We start from the raw sequence: 22,399 nt of genomic DNA, 5'->3' as shown, positions 1-22,399 counted from the left end.
CTATCCTCGGCCTACTTTAGCCTAGGGGTACACTCTCCTCGGCCTACTATAGCCTAGGGGTACACTCTCCTTGGCCGACTTTAGCCTAGGGGTACACTCTCCTTGGCCGACTTTAGCCTAGGGGTACACTCTCCTCGGCCTACTATAGCCTAGGGGTACACTCTCCTCGGCCTACTTTAGCCTAGTGGTACACTCTCCTCGGCCTACTATAGCCTAGGGGTACACTCTCCTCGGCCTACTTTCGCCTAGGGGTACACTCTCCTCACCCTAACTTAACCTAGGCGTACACTCTCCTCGGCCTACTTTAGACGAGGGGTACACTCCCCTCAGCCTACTTTAGCCTAGGGGTACACTCTCCTTGGCCGACTTTAGCCTAGGGGTACACTCTCCTCGGCCTACTTTAGCCTAGGGGTACACTCTCCTCGGCCTAATTTAGCCTAGGGGTACACTCTCCTCAGCCTACTTTAGCCTAGGGGTACACTCTCCTCGGCCTACTTTAGCCTAGGGGTCCGCTCTCCTCGGCCTACTTTAGCCTAGGGGTACACTCTCCTCCGCCTACTTTAGCCTAGGTGTACACTCTCCTCAGCCTACTTTAGTCTAGGGGTACACTCTCCTCAGCCTACTTTGGTCGAGGTGTGCACTCTCCTCAGCCTATTTTAGTCTAGGGGTAAACTCTCCTCGGCCTACTTTAGCCTTGGGATACACTCTCCTCAGCCTACTTTAGCCTAGGGTTACACTCTCCTCGGCCTACTTTAGCCAAGGGGTACACGCTCCGCAGCTTACTTTAGTCTAGGGGTACACTCTCCTCAGCCTACTTTAGCTGAGGGGTACACTCTCCTCAGCCTACTTTAGTCTAGGGGCACACTCTCCTCAGCCTACTTTAGTCTAGGTGTGCACTCTCCTCATCCTACTTTAGTCTAGGGGTAAACTCTCCTCGGCCTACTTTAGCCTTGGGGTTCTCTCTCTTCGACCTACTTTAGCCTAGGGGTACATGCTCCTCAGCTTATTTTAGCCTAGGGGTACACTCTCCGCGGCCTACTTTAGCCTAGGGGTACAATCTCCTCGACCTACTTTAGCCTAGGGGTACATGCTCCTCAGCTTACTTTAGCCAACGGGTACACTCTCCTCGGCCTATTTTACCCTAGGGGTACACTCTCGTCGGTATACGTTAGCCTAGGGGTACACACTCCTCGGCCTACTTTAGCCTAGGAGGACACTCTCCTCAGCCTACTGTAGTCTAGGGATACACTCTCCTCGGCCTATTTAGCCTAGGGGTACACACTCCTCGGCCTAATTTAGCCTAGGGGTACACTCTCCTCGGCCTATTTAGCCTAGGGGTACACACTCCTCGGCCTAATTTAGCCTAGGGGTACACACTCCTCGGCCTACTTTAGCCTAGGGGTACACTCTCCTCGGCCTAATTTAGCCTAGGGGTACACTCTCCTCGGCCTACTTTAGTCTAGAGGTACACTCTCCTCAGCCTACTTTAGCCTAGGGGTACAATCTACTCAGCCTAATTTAGCCTAGGTGTACACTCTCCTCAGCCTATTTTAGCCTAGGGGTACACTTTCCTCGGCCTACTTTAGCCTAGGGGTACACTCTCCTCAGCCTAATTTAGCCTAGGGGTACACTGTCCTCGGCCTACTTTCGCCTAGGGGTACACTCTCCTCAGCCTACTTTAGCCTAGGGGTACAATCTACTCAGCCTACTTTAGCCTAGGGGTACACTCTCCTCAGCTTACTTTAGCCTAGGGGTACACTCTCCTCAGCCTACTTTAGTCTAGGGGTACACTCTCCTTGGCCTACCTTAGCCTAGGGGTACACTCTCCTCGGCCTAACTTAGCCTAGGGGTACACTCTCCTCGGCCTACTTTAGCCTAGGGGTACACTCTCCTCAGCCTACATTAGCCGAGGTGTATACTCTCCTCAGCCTATTTTAGCCTAGGAGTACACTCTCCTCGGCCTACTTTAGCCTACGGGAACCCACTCCTCGGCCTACTTTAGACTAGGGGTACACTCTCCTCAGCTTACTTTAGCCTCGGGGTACACTCTCGTTAGCCGAATTTAGCCTAGGGGTAGACAGGGCAAATATATAAGGGCAAGGCTGGATGGCATCTATTTTAATGCAAGGAGTCTTGCGAATAAGGTGGATGAACTGAAGGTGTTGATAAACACATGGGAGTATGATATTGTTGCTATCACGGAGACATGGTTGAGGGAAGGGCAAGACTGGCAGCTCAATATTCCGGGGTACAGAATCTTCAGGCGAGACAGAGGGGGAGGTATAAGAGGAGGGGGTGTCGCAGTATTAATTAAGGAGTCAATTACTGCAGTAAGGAGGGATGATATATTAGCAGGGTCCTCTAATGAGGCCATATGGGTGGAGCTTAAAAACAAAAAGTGGGCAAGCACTTTGCTGGGAGTGTACTATAGGCCTCCAAACAGTCAGGGGGAGATAGAGGAACAGATATGTAGGCAAATCTCAGAGAAATGTGCAAATAATAGGGTAATAATAATGGGGGATTTCAACTTCCCCAATATTAACTGGGATAGTCAGAGTGTGAAAGGCTCAGAGGGTGTAGAATTCTTAAAGTGCATCCAGGAGAGCTTTTTGAGCCAGCATGTAGAAAGTCCTACAAGAGAGGGGGCGGTACTGGACCTAATTCTCGGGAATGTGGCCGGCCAAGTGGAAAAAGTGCTAGTAGGTGAGCACTTTGGTGATAGTGACCATAATATGGTAAGATTTAAGGTGGCCATGGAAAAGGACAGGGATGGGCCGGAAATAAAGGTTCTAAATTGGGGGAAGGCCGATTTTAATAGGATAAGGCAGGATCTGGCCAAAATGGACTGGGATCAGCTACTTGTAGGAAAATCCGCATCGGAGCAATGGGAGGCTTTCAGAAGGGAGATTGAGAACATACAATGGCAACATGTTCCCGTAAAGGTCAAGGGTGGTTCCAAAAACCACAGGGAACCTTGGATGTCAGGGGATATACGGGAATGGATTAGGAAAAAAAGGAGGGCTTTTGGTAGATACAAAAGGCTAAAGACGGAGGAAGCCCTAGAGGAGTACAAAAAGTGCAGGGGGATACTTAAAAAAGAAATTAGGAGATCAAGGAGGGGCCATGAAATAACACTGGCAAGCAAAATAAAGGAAAATCCGAAGATGTTTTATAAGTATATTAAGGGTAAGAGGATAACTAGGGAAAAAATAGGGCCCATTAGGGACAAAAGTGGCAATCTGTGTGTGGAGCCGGAAGATGTAGGAGGGGTTCTGAATGAATTTTTTGCGTCTGTTTTCACTATGGAGAAGGACGATGTAGACATAGAAATAGGGCGGGGGGACTGTGATATGCTCGAACATATTAACATCGAGCGGGGGGAGGTATTGGCGGTTTTAGCTGGCCTAAAAATGGATAAATCCCCAGGCCCGGATGAAATGTATCCCAGGCTGCTGTGTGAGGCAAAGGAGGAGATTGCGGGGGCTCTAACACATATATTCAGGACCTCTCTGGCCACAGGGGATGTGCCAGAGGACTGGAGAACCGCTAATGTAGTACCATTATTCAAGAAGGGTAGTAGGGAAAAACCGGGGAACTACAGGCCAGTGAGCCTAACATCAGTGGTAGGAAAATTATTGGAAAAAATCCTGAGGGACAAAATGTGTCTCCACTTGGAGAGGCAAGGATTAATCAGGGATAGTCAACATGGCTTTGTCAAGGGAAGATCATGTCTGACTAATTTGATTGAATTTTTTGAGGGGGTGACTAGGTGTGTGGATGAGGGTAACGCAGTGGATGTGGTATACATGGATTTCAGTAAGGCCTTCGATAAAGTCCCGCACAGGAGACTGGTCAAGAAGGTAAGAGCCCATGGAATCCAGGGTGCCTTGGCACATTGGATACAAAACTGGCTTAGTGGCAGAAGGCAGAGGGTGATGGTCGAAGGTTGTTTTTGTGACTGGAAGCCTGTGGCCAGTGGGGTACCACAGGGATCGGTGCTGGGTCCCTTGCTGTTTGTGGTCTACATTAATGACTTGGATATGAATGTAAAGGGTATGATCAGTAAGTTCGCGGATGATACAAAAATTGGTAGGGTGGTAAATAGCGAGGAGGGTAGCCTCAGTCTGCAGGACGATATAGATGGGTTGGTCAGATGGGCGGAACAGTGGCAAATGGAATTTAACCTGGAAAAGTGCGAGGTGATGCACTTTGGGGGGACTAACAAGGCAAAGGAATACACTATGAATGGAAAGACCCTAGGCAAGACGGAGGGTCAGAGGGATCTGGGTGTGCAAGTACACAGATCCCTGAAGGCGGCGGAACAGGTGGATAAGGTGGTAAAAAAGGCATATGGGATACTTGCCTTCATTAGCCGAGGCATTGAATATAAGAGCAAGGAGGTTATGATGGAGCTGTATAAAACACTGGTTAGGCCACAGCTGGAATACTGTGTGCAGTTCTGGTCGCCACACTACAGGAAGGATGTGATCGCGTTAGAGAGGGTGCAGAGGAGGTTCACCAGGATGTTACCAGGGCTGGAGCGCTTCAGCTATGAAGAGAGACTGGGCAGATTGGGTTTGTTTTCCTTGGAGCAGAGGAGGCTGAGGGGGGACATGATTGAGGTGTACAAAATTATGAGGGGCATAGATAGGATGGATGCTGAGGAGCTTTTTCCCTTAGTAGAGGGGTCGATAACTAGGGGGCATAGATTCAAGGTAAAGGGCGGGAGGTTTAGAGGGGATTTGAGAAAGAACTTTTTCACCCAGAGGGTGGTTGGAGTCTGGAACTCACTGCCTGAAAGGGTTGTGGAGGCAGAAACCCTCACAACATTTAAGAAGCATTTGGATGTGCACTTGAAATGCCATAGCATACAAGGCTACGGGCCAAATGCTGGAATATGGGATTAGATTAGACAGGGCTTGATGGCCGGCGCGGACACGATGGGCCGAAGGGCCTCTATCCGTGCTGTATTACTCTATGACTCTATGACTCTATGACTCTCCTCGGCCTACTTTAGACTAGGGAGACACTCTCCTCGGCCTAGTTTTGCCTAGGGGTACACTCTCCTCGGCCTACTTTAGCCTCGGGGTACACTCTCCTCAGCCGACTTTAGCCTAGGGGTACACTCTCCTCGGCCTACTTTAGCCTAGGAGTACACTCTCCTCAGCCCACTTTAGCCTAGGGGCACACTCTCCTCGGCCTACTTTAGCCTAGGGGTACACTCTCCTCGGCCGACTTTAGCCTCGGAGTACACTCTCCTCAGCCGAATTTAGCCTAGGGGTACACTCTCCTTGGCCTACTTTAGCCTAGGGGTACACTCTCCTCGGCCTACTTTAGCCGAGGGGTACACTCTCCTCAGCCTACTTTAACCTAGGGGTACACTCTCCTCGGCCTACTTTAGCCGAGGAGTACACTCTCCTCAGCCTACTTTATCATAGGGTTACACTCTCCTCGGCCTACTTTAGCCTAGGGGTACACTCTCCTTGGCCTACTTCAGCCTAGGGGGACACTCTCCTCGGCCTACTTTAGCCTAGGGGTACACTCTCCTCGGCCTACTTTAGTCTAGTGGTACACTCTCCTCGGCCTAGTTTAGTCTCGGTGTACACTCTCCTCGGCCTACTTTGGCCTAGGGGTACACTCTCCTCGGCCTACTTTAGCCTAGGGGTACACTCTCCTCGGCCTACTTTAGCCTAGGGGTACACTCTCCTCGGCCTACTTTAGCCTAGGGGTACACTCGCCTCGGCCTACTTTAGCCTAGGGGTACACACTCTTCGGCCTACTTTAGCCTAGGGGTACACTCTCCTCGGCCTACTTTAGCCTAGGGGTACACTCTCCTCAGCCTACTTTAGCCTAGGGGTACACTCTCCTCGGCCTACTTTAGCCTAGTGGTACACTCTCCTCGGCCTACTTTAGTCTAGGGGTACACTCTCCTCGGCCTACTTAAGCCTAGGGGTACACTCTGCTCGGCCTACTTTAGCATAGGGGTACACTCTCCTCAGCCTACTTTAGCCTAGGGGTACACTCTCCTCAGCCGACTTTAGCCTAGGGGCACACTCTCCTCGGCCTACTTTAGCCTAGGGGTACACACTCCTCGGCCTACTTTAGCCGAGGGGTACACTCTCCTCTGCCTACTTTAGCCTCGGAGTACACTCTCCTCAGCCGACTTTAGCCTCGGGGTACACTCTCCTTGACCTACTTTAGCCTAGGGGTACACTCTCCTCGGCCTAATTTAGCCTAGGGGTAAACTCTCCTCAGCCTACTATTGCCTAGGGGTACACTCTCCTCAGCTTACTTTAATCTAGGGGTACACTCTCCTCAGCCTGCTTTAGCCTAGGTGTAAAAGCTCCTTGGCCTACTTCAGCCTTGGGGTACACTCTCCCCAGCCTACTTTAGCCTAGGGGTACAATCTCCTCAGCCTACTTTAGCCGAGGGGTACATTCTCCTCGGCCTACTTTAGCCTAGGTTTACACTCTCCTTGGCCTACTTTAGTCTAGTGGTACACTCTCCTCGGCCTACTTTAGCCTCGGGGTACACTCTCCTCGGCCTACTTTAGTCTAGGGGTACACACTCTTCGGCCTACTTTAGCCTAGGGGTACACTCTCCTCGGCCTACTTTAGCCTAGGTGTACACTCTCCTCGGCCAACTTTAGCCTAGGGGTACACTCTCCTCGGCCTACTTTAGCCTAGGGGTACACTCTCCTCAGCCTACTTTAGCCTAGGGGTACACTCTCCTCGGCCTATTTTAGCCTAGGGGTACACTGACCCCGGCTTACTTTAGCCTAGGGGTACACTCTCCTCGGCTTACTTTAGCCTAGGGGTACACTCTCCTCGGCTTACTTTAGCCTAGGGGTACACTCTCCTCGGCTTACTTTAGCCTAGGGGTACACTCTCCTCGGCCTACTTTAGCCTAGGGGTACACTATCCTCGGCCTACTTTAGCCTAGGGGTACACTCTCCTCGGCCTACTATAGCCTAGGGGTACACTGACCCCGGCTTACTTTAGCCTAGGGGTACACTCTCCTCGGCTTACTTTAGCCTAGGGGTACACTCTCCTCGGCTTACTTTAGCCTAGGGGTACACTCTCCTCGGCTTACTTTAGCCTAGGGGTGCACTCTCCTCGGCTTACTTTAGCCTAGGGGTACACTCTCCTCGGCCTACTTTAGCCTAGGGGTACACTCTCCTCGGCCTACTTTAGCCTAGGGGTACACTCTCCTTGGCCGACTTTAGCCTAGGGGTACACTCTCCTCGGCCTACTATAGCCTAGGGGTACACTCTCCTCGGCCTACTTTAGCCTAGTGGTACACTCTCCTCGGCCTACTTCAGCCGAGGGGTACACTTTCCTCAGCCTACTTTAGCCTAGGAGTACACTCTCCTCGGCCTATTTTCGCCTAGGGGTACACTCTCCTCACCCTAACTTAACCTAGGCGTACACTCTCCTCGGCCTACTTTAGACGAGGGGTACACTCCCCTCAGCCTTCTTTAGCATAGGGGTACACTCTCCTCGGCCTACTTTAGCCTAGGGGTACACTCTCCTCGGCCTAATTTAGCCTAGGGGTACACTCTCCTCAGCCTACTTTAGCCTAGGGGTACACTCTCCTCGGCCTACTTTAGCCTAGGGGTCCGCTCTCCTCGGCCTACTTTAGCCTAGGGGTACACTCTCCTCAGCCTACTTTAGTCTAGGGGCACACTCTCCTCAGCCTACTTTAGTCTAGGGGTACACTCTCCTCAGCCTACTTTGGTCTAGGTGTGCACTCTCCTCAGCCTATTTTAGTCTAGGGGTAAACTCTCCTCGGCCTACTTTAGCCTTGGGATACACTCTCCTCAGCCTACTTTAGCCTAGGGTTACACTCTCCTCGGCCTACTTTAGCCAAGGGGTACACGCTCCGCAGCTTACTTTAGTCTAGGGGTACACTCTCCTCAGCCTACTTTAGCTGAGGGGTACACTCTCCTCATCCTACTTTAGTCTAGGGGTAAACTCTCCGCGGCCTACTTTAGCCTAGGGGTACAATCTCCTCGGCCTACTTTAGCCTAGGGGTACACTCTCCTCGGCTTACTTTAGCCAACGGGTACACTCTCCTCGGCCTATTTTACCCTAGGGGTACACTCTCCTCGGCCTATTTTACCCTAGGGGTACACTCTCGTCGGTATACGTTAGCCTAGGGGTACACACTCCTCGGCCTACTTTAGCCTAGGAGGACACTCTCCTCAGCCTACTGTAGTCTAGGGGTACACTCTCCTCGGCCTATTTAGCCTAGGGGTACACACTCCTCGGCCTAATTTAGCCTAGGGGTACACTCTCCTCCGCCTACTTTAGCCTAGGGGTACACTCTCCTCGGCCTACTTTAGCCTAGGGGTACACACTCCTCGGCCTACTTTAGCCTAGGGGTACACTCTCCTCGGCCTAATTTAGCCTAGGGGTACACTCTCCTCAGCCTATTTTAGCCTTGGGGTACACTTTCCTCGGCCTACTTTAGCCTAGGGGTACACTCTCCTCAGCCTAATTTAGCCTAGGGGTACACTGTCCTCGGCCTACTTTCGCCTAGGGGTACACTCTCCTCAGCCTACTTTAGCCTAGGGGTACAATCTACTCAGCCTACTTTAGCCTAGGGGTACACTCTCCTCAGCTTACTTTAGCCTAGGGGTACACTCTCCTCAGCCTACTTTAGTCTAGGGGTACACTCTCCTTGGCCTACCTTAGCCTAGGGGTACACTCTCCTCGGCCTAACTTAGCCTAGGGGTACACTCTCCTCGGCCTACTTTAGCCTAGGGGTACACTCTCCTCAGCCTACATTAGCCGAGGTGTATACTCTCCTCAGCCTATTTTAGCCTAGGAGTACACTCTCCTCGGCCTACTTTAGCCTACGGGAACCCACTCCTCGGCCTACTTTAGACTAGGGGTACACTCTCCTCAGCTTACTTTAGCCTCGGGTTACACTCTCGTTAGCCGAATTTAGCCTAGGGGTACACTCTCCTCGGCCTACTTTAGACTAGGGAGACACTCTCCTCGGCCTAGTTTTGCCTAGGGGTACACTCTCCTCGGCCTACTTTAGCCTCGGGGTACACTCTCCTCAGCCGACTTTAGCCTAGGGGTACACTCTCCTCGGCCTACTTTAGCCTAGGAGTACACTCTCCTCAGCCCACTTTAGCCTAGGGGCACACTCTCCTCGGCCTACTTTAGCCTAGGGGTACACACTCCTCGGCCTACTTTAGCCTAGGGGTACACTCTCCTCGGCCGACTTTAGCCTCGGAGTACACTCTCCTCAGCCGAATTTAGCCTAGGGGTACACTCTCCTTGGCCTACTTTAGCCTAGGGGTACACTCTCCTCGGCCTACTTTAGCCGAGGAGTACACTCTCCTCAGCCTACTTTATCATAGGGTTACACTCTCCTCGGCCTACTTTAGTCTAGGGGTACACTCTCCTTGGCCTACCTTAGCCTAGGGGTACACTCTCCTCGGCCTAACTTAGCCTAGGGGTACACTCTCCTCGGCCTACTTTAGCCTAGGGGTACACTCTCCTCAGCCTACATTAGCCGAGGTGTATACTCTCCTCAGCCTATTTTAGCCTAGGAGTACACTCTCCTCGGCCTACTTTAGCCTACGGGAACCCACTCCTCGGCCTACTTTAGACTAGGGGTACACTCTCCTCAGCTTACTTTAGCCTCGGGGTACACTCTCGTTAGCCGAATTTAGCCTAGGGGTACACTCTCCTCGGCCTACTTTAGACTAGGGAGACACTCTCCTCGGCCTAGTTTTGCCTAGGGGTACACTCTCCTCGGCCTACTTTAGCCTCGGGGTACACTCTCCTCAGCCGACTTTAGCCTAGGGGTACACTCTCCTCGGCCTACTTTAGCCTAGGAGTACACTCTCCTCAGCCCACTTTAGCCTAGGGGCACACTCTCCTCGGCCTACTTTAGCCTAGGGGTACACGCTCCTCGGCCTACTTTAGCCTAGGGGTACACTCTCCTCGGCCGACTTTAGCCTCGGAGTACACTCTCCTCAGCCGAATTTAGCCTAGGGGTACACTCTCCTTGGCCTACTTTAGCCTAGGGGTACACTCTCCTCGGCCTACTTTAGCCGAGGAGTACACTCTCCTCAGCCTACTTTATCATAGGGTTACACTCTCCTCGGCCTACTTTAGCCTAGGGGTACACTCTCCTTGGCCTACTTCAGCCTAGGGGGACACTCTCCTCGGCCTAGTTTAGTCTCGGTGTACACTCTCCTCGGCCTACTTTGGCCTAGGGGTACACTCTCCTCGGCCTACTTTAGCCTAGGGGTACACTCTCCTCGGCCTACTTTAGCCTAGTGGTACACACTCCTCAGCCGACTTTAGCCTAGGGGTACACTCTCCTCGGCCTACTTTAGCCTAGGGGTACACTCTCCTCGGCCTACTTTAGCCTAGGGGTACACTCGCCTCGGCCTACTTTAGCCTAGGGGTACACTCTCCTCGGCCTACTTTAGCCTAGGTGCACACTCTCCTCGGCCAACTTTAGCCTAGGGGTACACTCTCCTCGGCCTACTTTAGCCTAGGGGTACACTCTCCTCAGCCTACTTTAGCCTAGGGGTACACTCTCCTCGGCCTACTTTAGCCTAGTGGTACACTCTCCTCGGCCTACTTTAGTCTAGGGGTACACTCTCCTCGGCCTACTTAAGCCTAGGGGTACACTCTGCTCGGCCTACTTTAGCATAGGGGTACACTCTCCTCAGCCTACTTTAGCCTAGGGGTACACTCTCCTCAGCCGACTTTAGCCTAGGGGCACACTCTCCTCGGCCTACTTTAGCCTAGGGGTACACTCTCCTTGACCTACTTTAGCCTAGGGGTACACTCTCCTCGGCCTAATTTAGCCTAGGGGTAAACTCTCCTCAGCCTACTATTGCCTAGGGGTACACTCTCCTCAGCCTACTTTAGCCTAGGAGTACACTCTCCTCAGCCTACTTTAGCCTAGGGGTACACTGTCCTCAGCCTACTTTAGCATAGGGTTACACTCTCCTCGGCCTACTTTAGCCTAGGGGTACACTCTCCTCGGCCTACTTCAGCCTAGGGGTACACTCTCCTCAGCCTACTTTAGCCTAGGGGTACACTCTCCTCAGCCTACTTTAGCCTAGGGGTACACACTCTTCGGCCTACTTTAGCCTCGGTGTACACTCTCCTCGGCCTACTTTAGCCTAGGGGTACACTCTCCTCAGCCTACTTTAGCCGAGGGGTACACTCTCCTCAGCCTACTTTAGCCTCGGTGTACACTCTCCTCGGCCTACTTTAGCCTAGGGGTACACTCTCCTCGGCCAACTTTAGCCGAGGGGTACACTCTCCTCAGCCTACTTTAGCCGAGGGGTACACTCTCCTCGGCCTACTTTAGCCTCGTGGTACACTCTCCTCGGCCTACTTTAGTCTAGGGGTACACTCTCCTCGGCCTACTTAAGCCTCGGGGTACACTCTCCTCGGCCTACTTTAGCCTAGGGATACACTCTCCTCAGCCTACTTTAGCCTAGGGGTACACTCTACTCAGCCTACTTTAGTCTAGGGGTACACTCTCCTCAGCCTGCTTTAGCCTAGGTGTAAAAGCTCCTTGGCCTACTTCAGCCTTGGGGTACACTCTCCCCAGCCTACTTTAGCCTAGGGGTACAATCTCCTCAGCCTACTTTAGCCTAGGGGTACACTCTCCTCAGCTTACTTTAGCCGAGGGGTACACTCTCCTCAGCCTACTTTAGTCTAAGGGTACACTCTCCTCGGCCTACCTTAGCCTAGGAGTACACTCTCCTCGGCCTAACTTAGCCGAGTGTTACACTCTCCTCGGCCTACTTTAGCCGAGGGGTACATTCTCCTCGGCCTACTTTAGCCTAGGTTTACACTCTCCTTGGCCTACTTTAGTCTAGTGGTACACTCTCCTCGGCCTACTTTAGTCTAGGTGTACACTCTCCTCGGCCTACTTTCGCCTAGGGGCACACGCTCCTCAGCCGACTGTAGCCTAGGGGCACACTCTCCTCGGCCTACTTTAGCCTAGGGGTACACACTCCTCGGCCTACTTTAGCCTAGGGGTACACTCTCCTCGGGCTAATTTAGCCTAGGGGTACACTCTCCTCAGCCTACTTTAGCCTAGGGGTACACTCTCCTCGGCCTACTTCAGCCAAGGGGTACATTCTCCTCGGCCTACTTTAGCCTAGGGGCACACTCTCCTCGGCCTACTTCAGCTTAGGGGTACATTCTCCTCGGCCTACTTTAGACTAGTTTTACACCCTCCTTGGCCTACTTTAATCTAGTGGTACACTCTCCTCGGCCTACTTTAGTCTACGTGTACACTCTCCTCGGCCTACTTTAGTCTAGGGGTACACTCTCCTCAGCCTACTGTAGCCTAGGGGTACACTCTCCTCGGCCTACTTTAGCCTAGGAGTACACTCTCCTCGGCCTACTTTAGCCTAGCGGTACACACTCTTCAGCCTACTTTAGCCTAGAGGTACGCTCTCCTCAGCCTACTTTAGTCTAGGGGTACACTCTCCTCAGCCTACTTTAGCCTAGGGGTACACTCTCCTCAGCCTACTTTTGTCAAGGGGTACACTCCCCTCGGCCTACTTTAGCCTAGGGGTACACTCTCCTCAGCCTACTTTAGCGTAGGGGTACACTCTCCTCAGCCTACTTTAGCCTAGGGGTACACTCTCCTCAGCCTACTTTAGCCGAGGGGTACACTCTCCTCAGCCTACCTTAGCCTAGGGGTACACTCTCCTCAGCCTACTTTAGCATAGGGCTACACTCTCCTCGGCCTACTTTAGCCTAGGGGTACACTCTCCTCGGCCTACTTCAGCCTAGGGGTACACTCTCCTCAGCCTAATTTAGCCTAGGGGTACACTCTCCTCGGCCTACTTTAGCCTAGTGGTACACTCTCCTTGGCCTACTTTAGTCTAGTGGTACACTCTCCTCGGCCTACTTTAGTCTAGTGGTACACTCTCCTCGGCCTACTTTAGACTAGCGGTACACTCTCCTCGGCCTACTTTAGTCTAGCGGTACACTCTCCTCGGCCTACTTTAGTCTAGGTGTACACTCTCCTCAGCCTAATTTAGCCTTGGGGTACACTCCCCTCGGCCTACTTTAGCCTTGGGGTACACTCCCCTCGGCCTACTTTAGCCTAGGGGTACACACTCCTCAGCCTACTTTAGCGTAGGGGTACACTCTCCTCAGCCTACTTTAGCCTAGGGGTACACTCTCCTCAGCCTACTTTAGCCTAGGGGTACCCTCACCTCAGCCTACCTTAGCCTAGGGGTACACTCTCCTCAGCCTACTTTAGCATAGGGGTACACTCTCCTCGGCCTACTTTAGCCTAGGGGTACACTCTCCTCGACTTACTTTAGCCTAGGGGTACACTCTCCTCAGCCTACTTTAGCCTAGGGGTACACTCTCCTCGGCCTACTTTAGCCTAGGGGTACACTCTCCTCGGCCTACTTTAGTCTAGGGGCACACTCTCCTCAGCCTACTTTAGCCTAGGGGTACACTCTCCTCGGCCTACTTTAGCCTTGGGGTACACTCTCCTCGGCCTACTTTAGCCTAGGTGTACACTCTCCTCGGCCAACTTTAGCCGAGGGGTACACTCTGCTCGGCCTACTTTAGCCTAGGGGTACACTCTCCTCGGCCTACTTTAGCCTAGTGGTACACTCTCCTCGGCCTACTTTAGTCTAGGGGTACACTCTCCTCGGCCTACTTAAGCCTAGGTGTACACTCTCCTCGGCCGACTTTAGCCTATGGGTACACTCTCCTCAGCCTACTTTAGCCTAGGGGTACACTCTACTCAGCCTACTTTAGTCTAGGGGTAAACTCTCCTCGGCCTACTTTAGCCTTGGCATACAATCTCCTCAGCACACTTTAGCCGAGGGGTACACTGTCCTCGGCCTACTTTAGCCTAGGGGTACACGCTCCTCAGCTTACTTTAATCTAGGGGTACACTCTCCTCAGCCTGCTTTAGCCTAGGGGTAAAAGCTCCTCGGCCTACTTCAGCCTCGGGGTACACTCTCCCCAGACTACTTTAGCCTCGGGTACAATCTCCTCAGCCTACTTTAGCCTAGGGGTACACTCTCCTCAGCTTACTTTAGCCTAGGGGTACACTCTCCTCAGCCTACTTTAGTCTAGGGGTACACTCTCCTCGGCCTACCTTAGCCTAGGAGTACACTCTCCTCGGCCTAACTTAGCCTAGTGTTACACTCTCCTCGGCCTACTTTAGCCTAGGGGTACACTCTCCTCAGCCTACTTTAGCCTAGGTGTATACACTCCTCAGCCTATTTTAGCTTAGGGGTACACTCTCCTCGGCCTACTTTAGCCTAGGGGTACACACTCCTCGGCCTACTTTAGCCTAGGGGCACACTCTCCTCGGGCTAATTTAGCCTATGGGTACACTCTCCTCAGCCTACTTTAGCCTAGGGGTACACTCTCCTCAGCCTACTTTAGCCTAGGGGTACACGCTCCTCAGCCTCCTTTAGCATAGTGGCACACTCTCCTCGGCCTACTTTAGCCTAGGGCTACACTCTCCTCGGCCTACTTCAGCCTAGGGGTACACTCTCCTAAGCCTACTTTAGCCTCGGGGTACATTCTCCTCGGCCTACTTTAGCCTAGGGTTACACTCTCCTTGGCCTACTTTAGCCTAGGGGCACACTCTCCTCGGCCTACTTTAGCCTAGTGGTACACTCTCCTCGGCCTACTTTAGTCTAGGGGTACACTCTCCTCGGCCTACTTAAGCCTAGGGGTACACTCTCCTCGGCCTACTTTAGCCTATGGGTACACTCTCCTCAGCCTACTTTAGCCTAGGGGTACACTCTACTCAGCCTACTTTAGTCTAGGGGTAAACTCTCCTCGGCCTACTTTAGCCTATGGGTACACTCTCCTCGGCCTACTTTAGCCTAGGGGTACACTCTCCTCAGCCTACTTTAGCCTAGGTGTATACACTCCTCAGCCTATTTTAGCTTAGGGGTACACTCTCCTCGGCCTACTTTAGCCTAGGGGTACACACTCCTCGGCCTACTTTAGCCTAGGGGCACACTCTCCTCGGGCTAATTTAGCCTATGGGTACACTCTCCTCAGCCTACTTTAGCCTAGGGGTACACTCTCCTCAGCCTACTTTAGCCGAGGGGTACACTCTCCTCAGCCTACCTTAGCCTAGGGGTACACTCTCCTCAGCCTACTTTAGCATAGGGCTACACTCTCCTCGGCCTACTTTAGCCTAGGGGTACACTCTCCTCGGCCTACTTCAGCCTAGGGGTACACTCTCCTCAGCCTAATTTAGCCTAGGGGTACACTCTCCTCGGCCTACTTTAGCCTAGTGGTACACTCTCCTTGGCCTACTTTAGTCTAGTGGTACACTCTCCTCGGCCTACTTTAGTCTAGTGGTACACTCTCCTCGGCCTACTTTAGACTAGCGGTACACTCTCCTCGGCCTACTTTAGTCTAGCGGTACACTCTCCTCGGCCTACTTTAGTCTAGGTGTACACTCTCCTCAGCCTAATTTAGCCTTGGGGTACACTCCCCTCGGCCTACTTTAGCCTTGGGGTACACTCCCCTCGGCCTACTTTAGCCTAGGGGTACACACTCCTCAGCCTACTTTAGCGTAGGGGTACACTCTCCTCAGCCTACTTTAGCCTAGGGGTACACTCTCCTCAGCCTACTTTAGCCTAGGGGTACCCTCACCTCAGCCTACCTTAGCCTAGGGGTACACTCTCCTCAGCCTACTTTAGCATAGGGGTACACTCTCCTCGGCCTACTTTAGCCTAGGGGTACACTCTCCTCGACTTACTTTAGCCTAGGGGTACACTCTCCTCAGCCTACTTTAGCCTAGGGGTACACTCTCCTCGGCCTACTTTAGCCTAGGGGTACACTCTCCTCGGCCTACTTTAGTCTAGGGGCACACTCTCCTCAGCCTACTTTAGCCTAGGGGTACACTCTCCTCGGCCTACTTTAGCCTTGGGGTACACTCTCCTCGGCCTACTTTAGCCTAGGTGTACACTCTCCTCGGCCAACTTTAGCCGAGGGGTACACTCTGCTCGGCCTACTTTAGCCTAGGGGTACACTCTCCTCGGCCTACTTTAGCCTAGTGGTACACTCTCCTCGGCCTACTTTAGTCTAGGGGTACACTCTCCTCGGCCTACTTAAGCCTAGGTGTACACTCTCCTCGGCCGACTTTAGCCTATGGGTACACTCTCCTCAGCCTACTTTAGCCTAGGGGTACACTCTACTCAGCCTACTTTAGTCTAGGGGTAAACTCTCCTCGGCCTACTTTAGCCTTGGCATACAATCTCCTCAGCACACTTTAGCCGAGGGGTACACTGTCCTCGGCCTACTTTAGCCTAGGGGTACACGCTCCTCAGCTTACTTTAATCTAGGGGTACACTCTCCTCAGCCTGCTTTAGCCTAGGGGTAAAAGCTCCTCGGCCTACTTCAGCCTCGGGGTACACTCTCCCCAGACTACTTTAGCCTCGGGTACAATCTCCTCAGCCTACTTTAGCCTAGGGGTACACTCTCCTCAGCTTACTTTAGCCTAGGGGTACACTCTCCTCAGCCTACTTTAGTCTAGGGGTACACTCTCCTCGGCCTACCTTAGCCTAGGAGTACACTCTCCTCGGCCTAACTTAGCCTAGTGTTACACTCTCCTCGGCCTACTTTAGCCTAGGGGTACACTCTCCTCAGCCTACTTTAGCCTAGGTGTATACACTCCTCAGCCTATTTTAGCTTAGGGGTACACTCTCCTCGGCCTACTTTAGCCTAGGGGTACACACTCCTCGGCCTACTTTAGCCTAGGGGCACACTCTCCTCGGGCTAATTTAGCCTATGGGTACACTCTCCTCAGCCTACTTTAGCCTAGGGGTACACTCTCCTCAGCCTACTTTAGCCTAGGGGTACACGCTCCTCAGCCTCCTTTAGCATAGTGGCACACTCTCCTCGGCCTACTTTAGCCTAGGGCTACACTCTCCTCGGCCTACTTCAGCCTAGGGGTACACTCTCCTAAGCCTACTTTAGCCTCGGGGTACATTCTCCTCGGCCTACTTTAGCCTAGGGTTACACTCTCCTTGGCCTACTTTAGCCTAGGGGCACACTCTCCTCGGCCTACTTTAGCCTAGTGGTACACTCTCCTCGGCCTACTTTAGTCTAGGGGTACACTCTCCTCGGCCTACTTAAGCCTAGGGGTACACTCTCCTCGGCCTACTTTAGCCTATGGGTACACTCTCCTCAGCCTACTTTAGCCTAGGGGTACACTCTACTCAGCCTACTTTAGTCTAGGGGTAAACTCTCCTCGGCCTACTTTAGCCTATGGGTACACTCTCCTCGGCCTACTTTAGCCTAGGGGTACACTCTCCTCAGCCTACTTTAGCCTAGGTGTATACACTCCTCAGCCTATTTTAGCTTAGGGGTACACTCTCCTCGGCCTACTTTAGCCTAGGGGTACACACTCCTCGGCCTACTTTAGCCTAGGGGCACACTCTCCTCGGGCTAATTTAGCCTATGGGTACACTCTCCTCAGCCTACTTTAGCCTAGGGGTACACTCTCCTCAGCCTACTTTAGCCTAGGGGTACACGCTCCTCAGCCTCCTTTAGCATAGTGGCACACTCTCCTCGGCCTACTTTAGCCTAGGGGTACACTCTCCTAAGCCTACTTTAGCCTCGGGGTACATTCTCCTCGGCCTACTTTAGCCTAGGGTTACACTCTCCTTGGCCTACTTTAGTCTAGTGGTACACTCTCCTCGGCCTACTTTAGTCTAGGTGTACACTCTCCTCGGCCTACTTTAGTCTAGGGGTACACTCTCCTCGGCCTACTTTAGCCTAGCGGTACACACTCTTCAGCCTACCTTAGCCTAGAGGTACGCTCTCCTGAGCCGACTTTAGTCTAGGGGTGCACTCTCCTCAGCCTACTTTAGCCTAGGGGTACACTCTCCTCAGCCTACTTTAGTCTAGCTGTACACTCTCCTCAGCCTACTTTAGCCTAGGGGTACACTCTCCTCAGCCTACTTTAGCGTAGGGGTATACTCTCCTCAGCCTAATTTAGCCTAGGGGTACACTCTCCTCAGCCTACCTTAGCCTAGGGGTACACTCTCCTTGGCCTACTTTAGCCTAGGGGTACACTCTCCTCGGCCTACTTCAGCCTAGGGGTACACTCTTCTCAGCCTACTTTAGCCTAGGGGTACACTCTCCTCGGCCTACTTTAGCCTAGGGGTACACTCTCCTTGGCCTACTTTAGTCTAGTGGTACACTCTCCTCGGCCTACTTTAGACTAGGTGTACACTCTCCTCGGCCTACTTTAGACTAGGTGTACACTCTCCTCGGCCTACTTTAGCCTAGGGGTACACTCTCCTCAGCCTACTTTAGTCTAGGGGTACACTCTCCTCAGCCTACTTTAGCCAAGGGTACACTCTCCTCGGCCTACTTTAGTCTAGGTGTACACTCTCCTCAGCATAATTTTGTCTAGGGGTACACTCCCCTCGGCCTAATTTAGCCTTGGGGTACACTCCCCTCGGTCTACTTTAGCCTTGGGGTACACTCTCCTCAGCCTACTTTAGCGTAGGGGTACACTCTCCTCAGCCTACTTTAGCCTAGGGGTACACTCTCCTCAGCCTGCTTTAGCCTAGGGGTACACTCTCCTCAGCCTACCTTAGCCTAGGGGTACACTCTCCTCAGCCTACTTTAGCATAGGGGTACACTCTCCTCGGCCTACTTTAGCCTAGGTGTACACTCTCCTCGACTTACTTTAGCCTAGGGTTACACTCTCCTCAGCCTACTTTAGCTTAGGGGTACACTCTCCTCAGCCTACTTTACTCTAGGGGTACACTCTCCTCAGCCTACTTTAGCCTAGGCGTACACTCTCCTCGGCCTACTTTAGCCTAGGGGTACACTCTCCTCGGCCTACTTTAGCCTAGGGGTACACTCTCCTCGGCCTACTTTAGTCTCGGGGTACACTCTCCTCGGCCTACTTTAGCCTAGGGGTACACTCTCCTCGGCCTACTTTAGCCTAGGGGTACACTCTCCTCAGCCTACTTTAGCCTAGGGGTACACTCTCCCCAGTCTACTTTAGCCTTGGGTTACACTCTCCTCAGCCTACTTTAGCCGAGGTGTACACTCTCCTCAGCCTACTTTAGCCTAGGGGTACACTCTCCTCAGCCTATTTTAGCCTAGGTGTACACTCTCCTCAGCCTACTTTAGCCTAGGGGTACACTCTCCTCTGCCTACTTTAGCCTTGGGGTATACTCTCCTCAGCCTCCTTTAGCCTAGGGGTACACTCTCCTCGGCCTACTTTAGCCTAGGAGTACACTCTCCTCGGCCTACTTTAGTCTCGGGGTACACTCTCCTCGGCCTACTTTAGCCTAGGGGTACACTCTCCTCAGCCTACTTTAGCCTAGGGGTACACTCTCCCCAGCCTACTTTAGCCTTGGGTTACACTCTACTTGGCCTACTTTAGCCTAGGGGTACACTCTCCTCAGCCTACTTTAGCCTAGGGGTACACTCTCCTCAGCCTATTTTAGCCTAGGTGTACACTCTCCTCAGCCTACTTTAGCCTAGGGGTACACTCTCCTCTGCCTACTTTAGCCTTGGGGTATACTCTCCTCAGCCTCCTTTAGCCTAGGGGTACACTCTCCTCGGCCTACTTTAGCCTAGGAGTACACTCTCCTCGGCCTACTTTAGTCTCGGGGTACACTCTCCTCGGCCTACTTTAGCCTAGGGGTACACTCTCCTCAGCCTACTTTAGCCTATGTGTACACTGTCCTCGGCCTACTTTTGCCTAGGCGTACACTCTCCCCGGCCTACTTTAGCCTAGGTGTATACTCTCCTCAGCCTACTTTAGTCTAGGAGTACACTCTCCTCGGCCTACTTTAGTCTAGGGGTACACTCTCCTCGGCTTACTTTAGCCTGGGGGTACACTGTCCTCAGCCTACTTTAGTCTAGGGGTTCACTCTCCTCAGCCTACTTTAGCCTAGGGGTACACTCTCCTCGGCCTACTTTAGCCTAGGGGTACACTCTCCTTGGCCTACTTTAGCCTAGGGGTACACTCTCCTCAGCCTACTTTAGTCTCGGAGTGCACTCTCCTTGGCCTACTTTAGTCTAGGGGTACACTCTCCTCAGCCTACTTTAGCCTCGGGGTACACTCTCCTCAGCCTACTTTAGCCTAGGGGTACACTCTCCTCGGCCTACTTTAGCCTAGGGGTACACTCTCCTCGGCCTACTTTAGCCGAGGTGTACACTCTCCTTGGCCGACTTTTCCCTCGTGGTACACTGGCCCCAGCTTCCTTTCGCCTAGTTGTGCACTCTCCTCGGCTTACTTTAGCCTGGGGGTACACTCTGCTCGGCCTACTTTAGCCTAGGGGTACACTCTCCTCAGCCTACTTTAGCCTGGGGGTGCACTCTCCTTGGCCTACTTTAGCCTAGGGGTACACTCTCCTCGGCCTACTTTAGCCGAGGGGTACACTCTCCTCAGCCTACTTTAGCCTAGGGGTACACTCACCTCAGCCTACTTTAGTCTAGGTGTACACTCTCCTCAGCATACTTTTGTCTAGGGGTACACTCTCCACGGCCTAATTTAGCCTTGGGGTACACTCCCCTCGGCCTACTTTAGCCTAGGGGTACACTCTCCTCGACCAACTTTCGTCAAGTGTACACGCTCCTCAGCTTACTTTAATCTAGGAGTACACTCTCCTCAGCCTACTTTAGCCTAGGGGTACACTCTCCTCAGCCTACTTTAGTCTAGGGGTACACTCTCCTCGGCCTACTTTAGCCTAGGGGTACACTCTCCTCAGCTTACTTTAGCCTAGGGGTACACTCTCCTCAGCCTAGTTTAGTCTAGGGGTACACTCTCCTCGGCCTACCTTAGCTGAGGTGTACATGCTCCTCGGCCTACCTTAGCCTAGGCGTACACTCTCCTCGGCCTACTTTAGCCTAGGTGTACACTCTCCTCAGCTTACTTTAGCCTAGGGGTACACTCTCCTCAGCGTACTATAGCCTAGGGGTACACTCTCCTCAGCCTACTTTAGCCTAGTGGTACACTCTCCTTGGCCTACTTTAGTCTCGGGGTACACTCTCCTCGGCCTTCTTTAGCCTAGGTGTACACTCTCCTCAGCCTACTTTAGCCTATGTGTACACTGTCCTCGGCCTACTTTAGCCTAGGCGTACACTCTCCTCGGCCTACTTTAGCCTAGGCGTACACTCTCCTCGGCCTACTTTAGCCTAGGGGTATACTCTCCTCAGCCTACTTTAGTCTAGGAGTACACTCTCCTCGGCCTACTTTAGTCTAGGGGTACACTCTCCTCGGCTTACTTTAGCCTAGGGGTACACTGTCCTCAGCCTACTTTAGCCTAGGTGTACACTCTCCTCAGCCTACTTTAGCCTAGGGGTACACTCTCCTCAGCCTATTTTAGCCTAGGTGTACACTCTCCTCAGCCTACTTTAGCCTAGGGGTACACTCTCCTCTGCCTACTTTAGCCTTGGGGTATACTCTCCTCAGCCTCCTTTAGCCTAGGGGTACACTCTCCGCGGCCTACTTTAGCCTAGGAGTACACTCTCCTCGGCCTACTTTAGTCTCGGGGTACACTCTCCTCGGCCTACTTTAGCCTAGGGGTACACTCTCCTCAGCCTACTTTAGCCTATGTGTACACTGTCCTCGGCCTACTTTTGCCTAGGCGTACACTCTCCCCGGCCTACTTTAGCCTAGGTGTATACTCTCCTCAGCCTACTTTAGTCTAGGAGTACACTCTCCTCGGCCTACTTTAGTCTAGGGGTACACTCTCCTCGGCTTACTTTAGCCTGGGGGTACACTGTCCTCAGCCTACTTTAGTCTAGGTGTTCACTCTCCTCAGCCTACTTTAGCCTAGGGGTACACTCTCCTCGGCCTACTTTAGCCTAGGGGTACACTCTCCTTGGCCTACTTTAGCCTAGGGGTACACTCTCCTCAGCCTACTTTAGTCTCGGAGTGCACTCTCCTTGGCCTACTTTAGTCTAGGGGTACACTCTCCTCAGCCTACTTTAGCCTCGGGGTACACTCTCCTCAGCCTACTTTAGCCTAGGGGTACACTCTCCTCGGCCTACTTTAGCCTAGGGGTACACTCTCCTCGGCCTACTTTAGCCGAGGTGTACACTCTCCTTGGCCGACTTTTCCCTCGTGGTACACTGGCCCCAGCTTCCTTTCGCCTAGTTGTGCACTCTCCTCGGCTTACTTTAGCCTGGGGGTACACTCTGCTCGGCCTACTTTAGCCTAGGGGTACACTCTCCTCAGCCTACTTTAGCCTGGGGGTGCACTCTCCTTGGCCTACTTTAGCCTAGGGGTACACTCTCCTCGGCCTACTTTAGCCGAGGGGTACACTCTCCTCAGCCTACTTTAGCCTAGGGGTACACTCACCTCAGCCTACTTTAGTCTAGGTGTACACTCTCCTCAGCATACTTTTGTCTAGGGGTAC

This window comes from Somniosus microcephalus, chromosome 2 (assembly GCF_052327205.1).
Source record: "Somniosus microcephalus isolate GS21.2 chromosome 2, FLI_Smic_1.0, whole genome shotgun sequence".
NCBI lineage: Eukaryota > Metazoa > Chordata > Chondrichthyes > Squaliformes > Somniosidae > Somniosus > Somniosus microcephalus.
The sequence above is the reverse complement of the archived record's forward strand: the minus strand, read 5'-3'. Positions refer to the sequence as shown.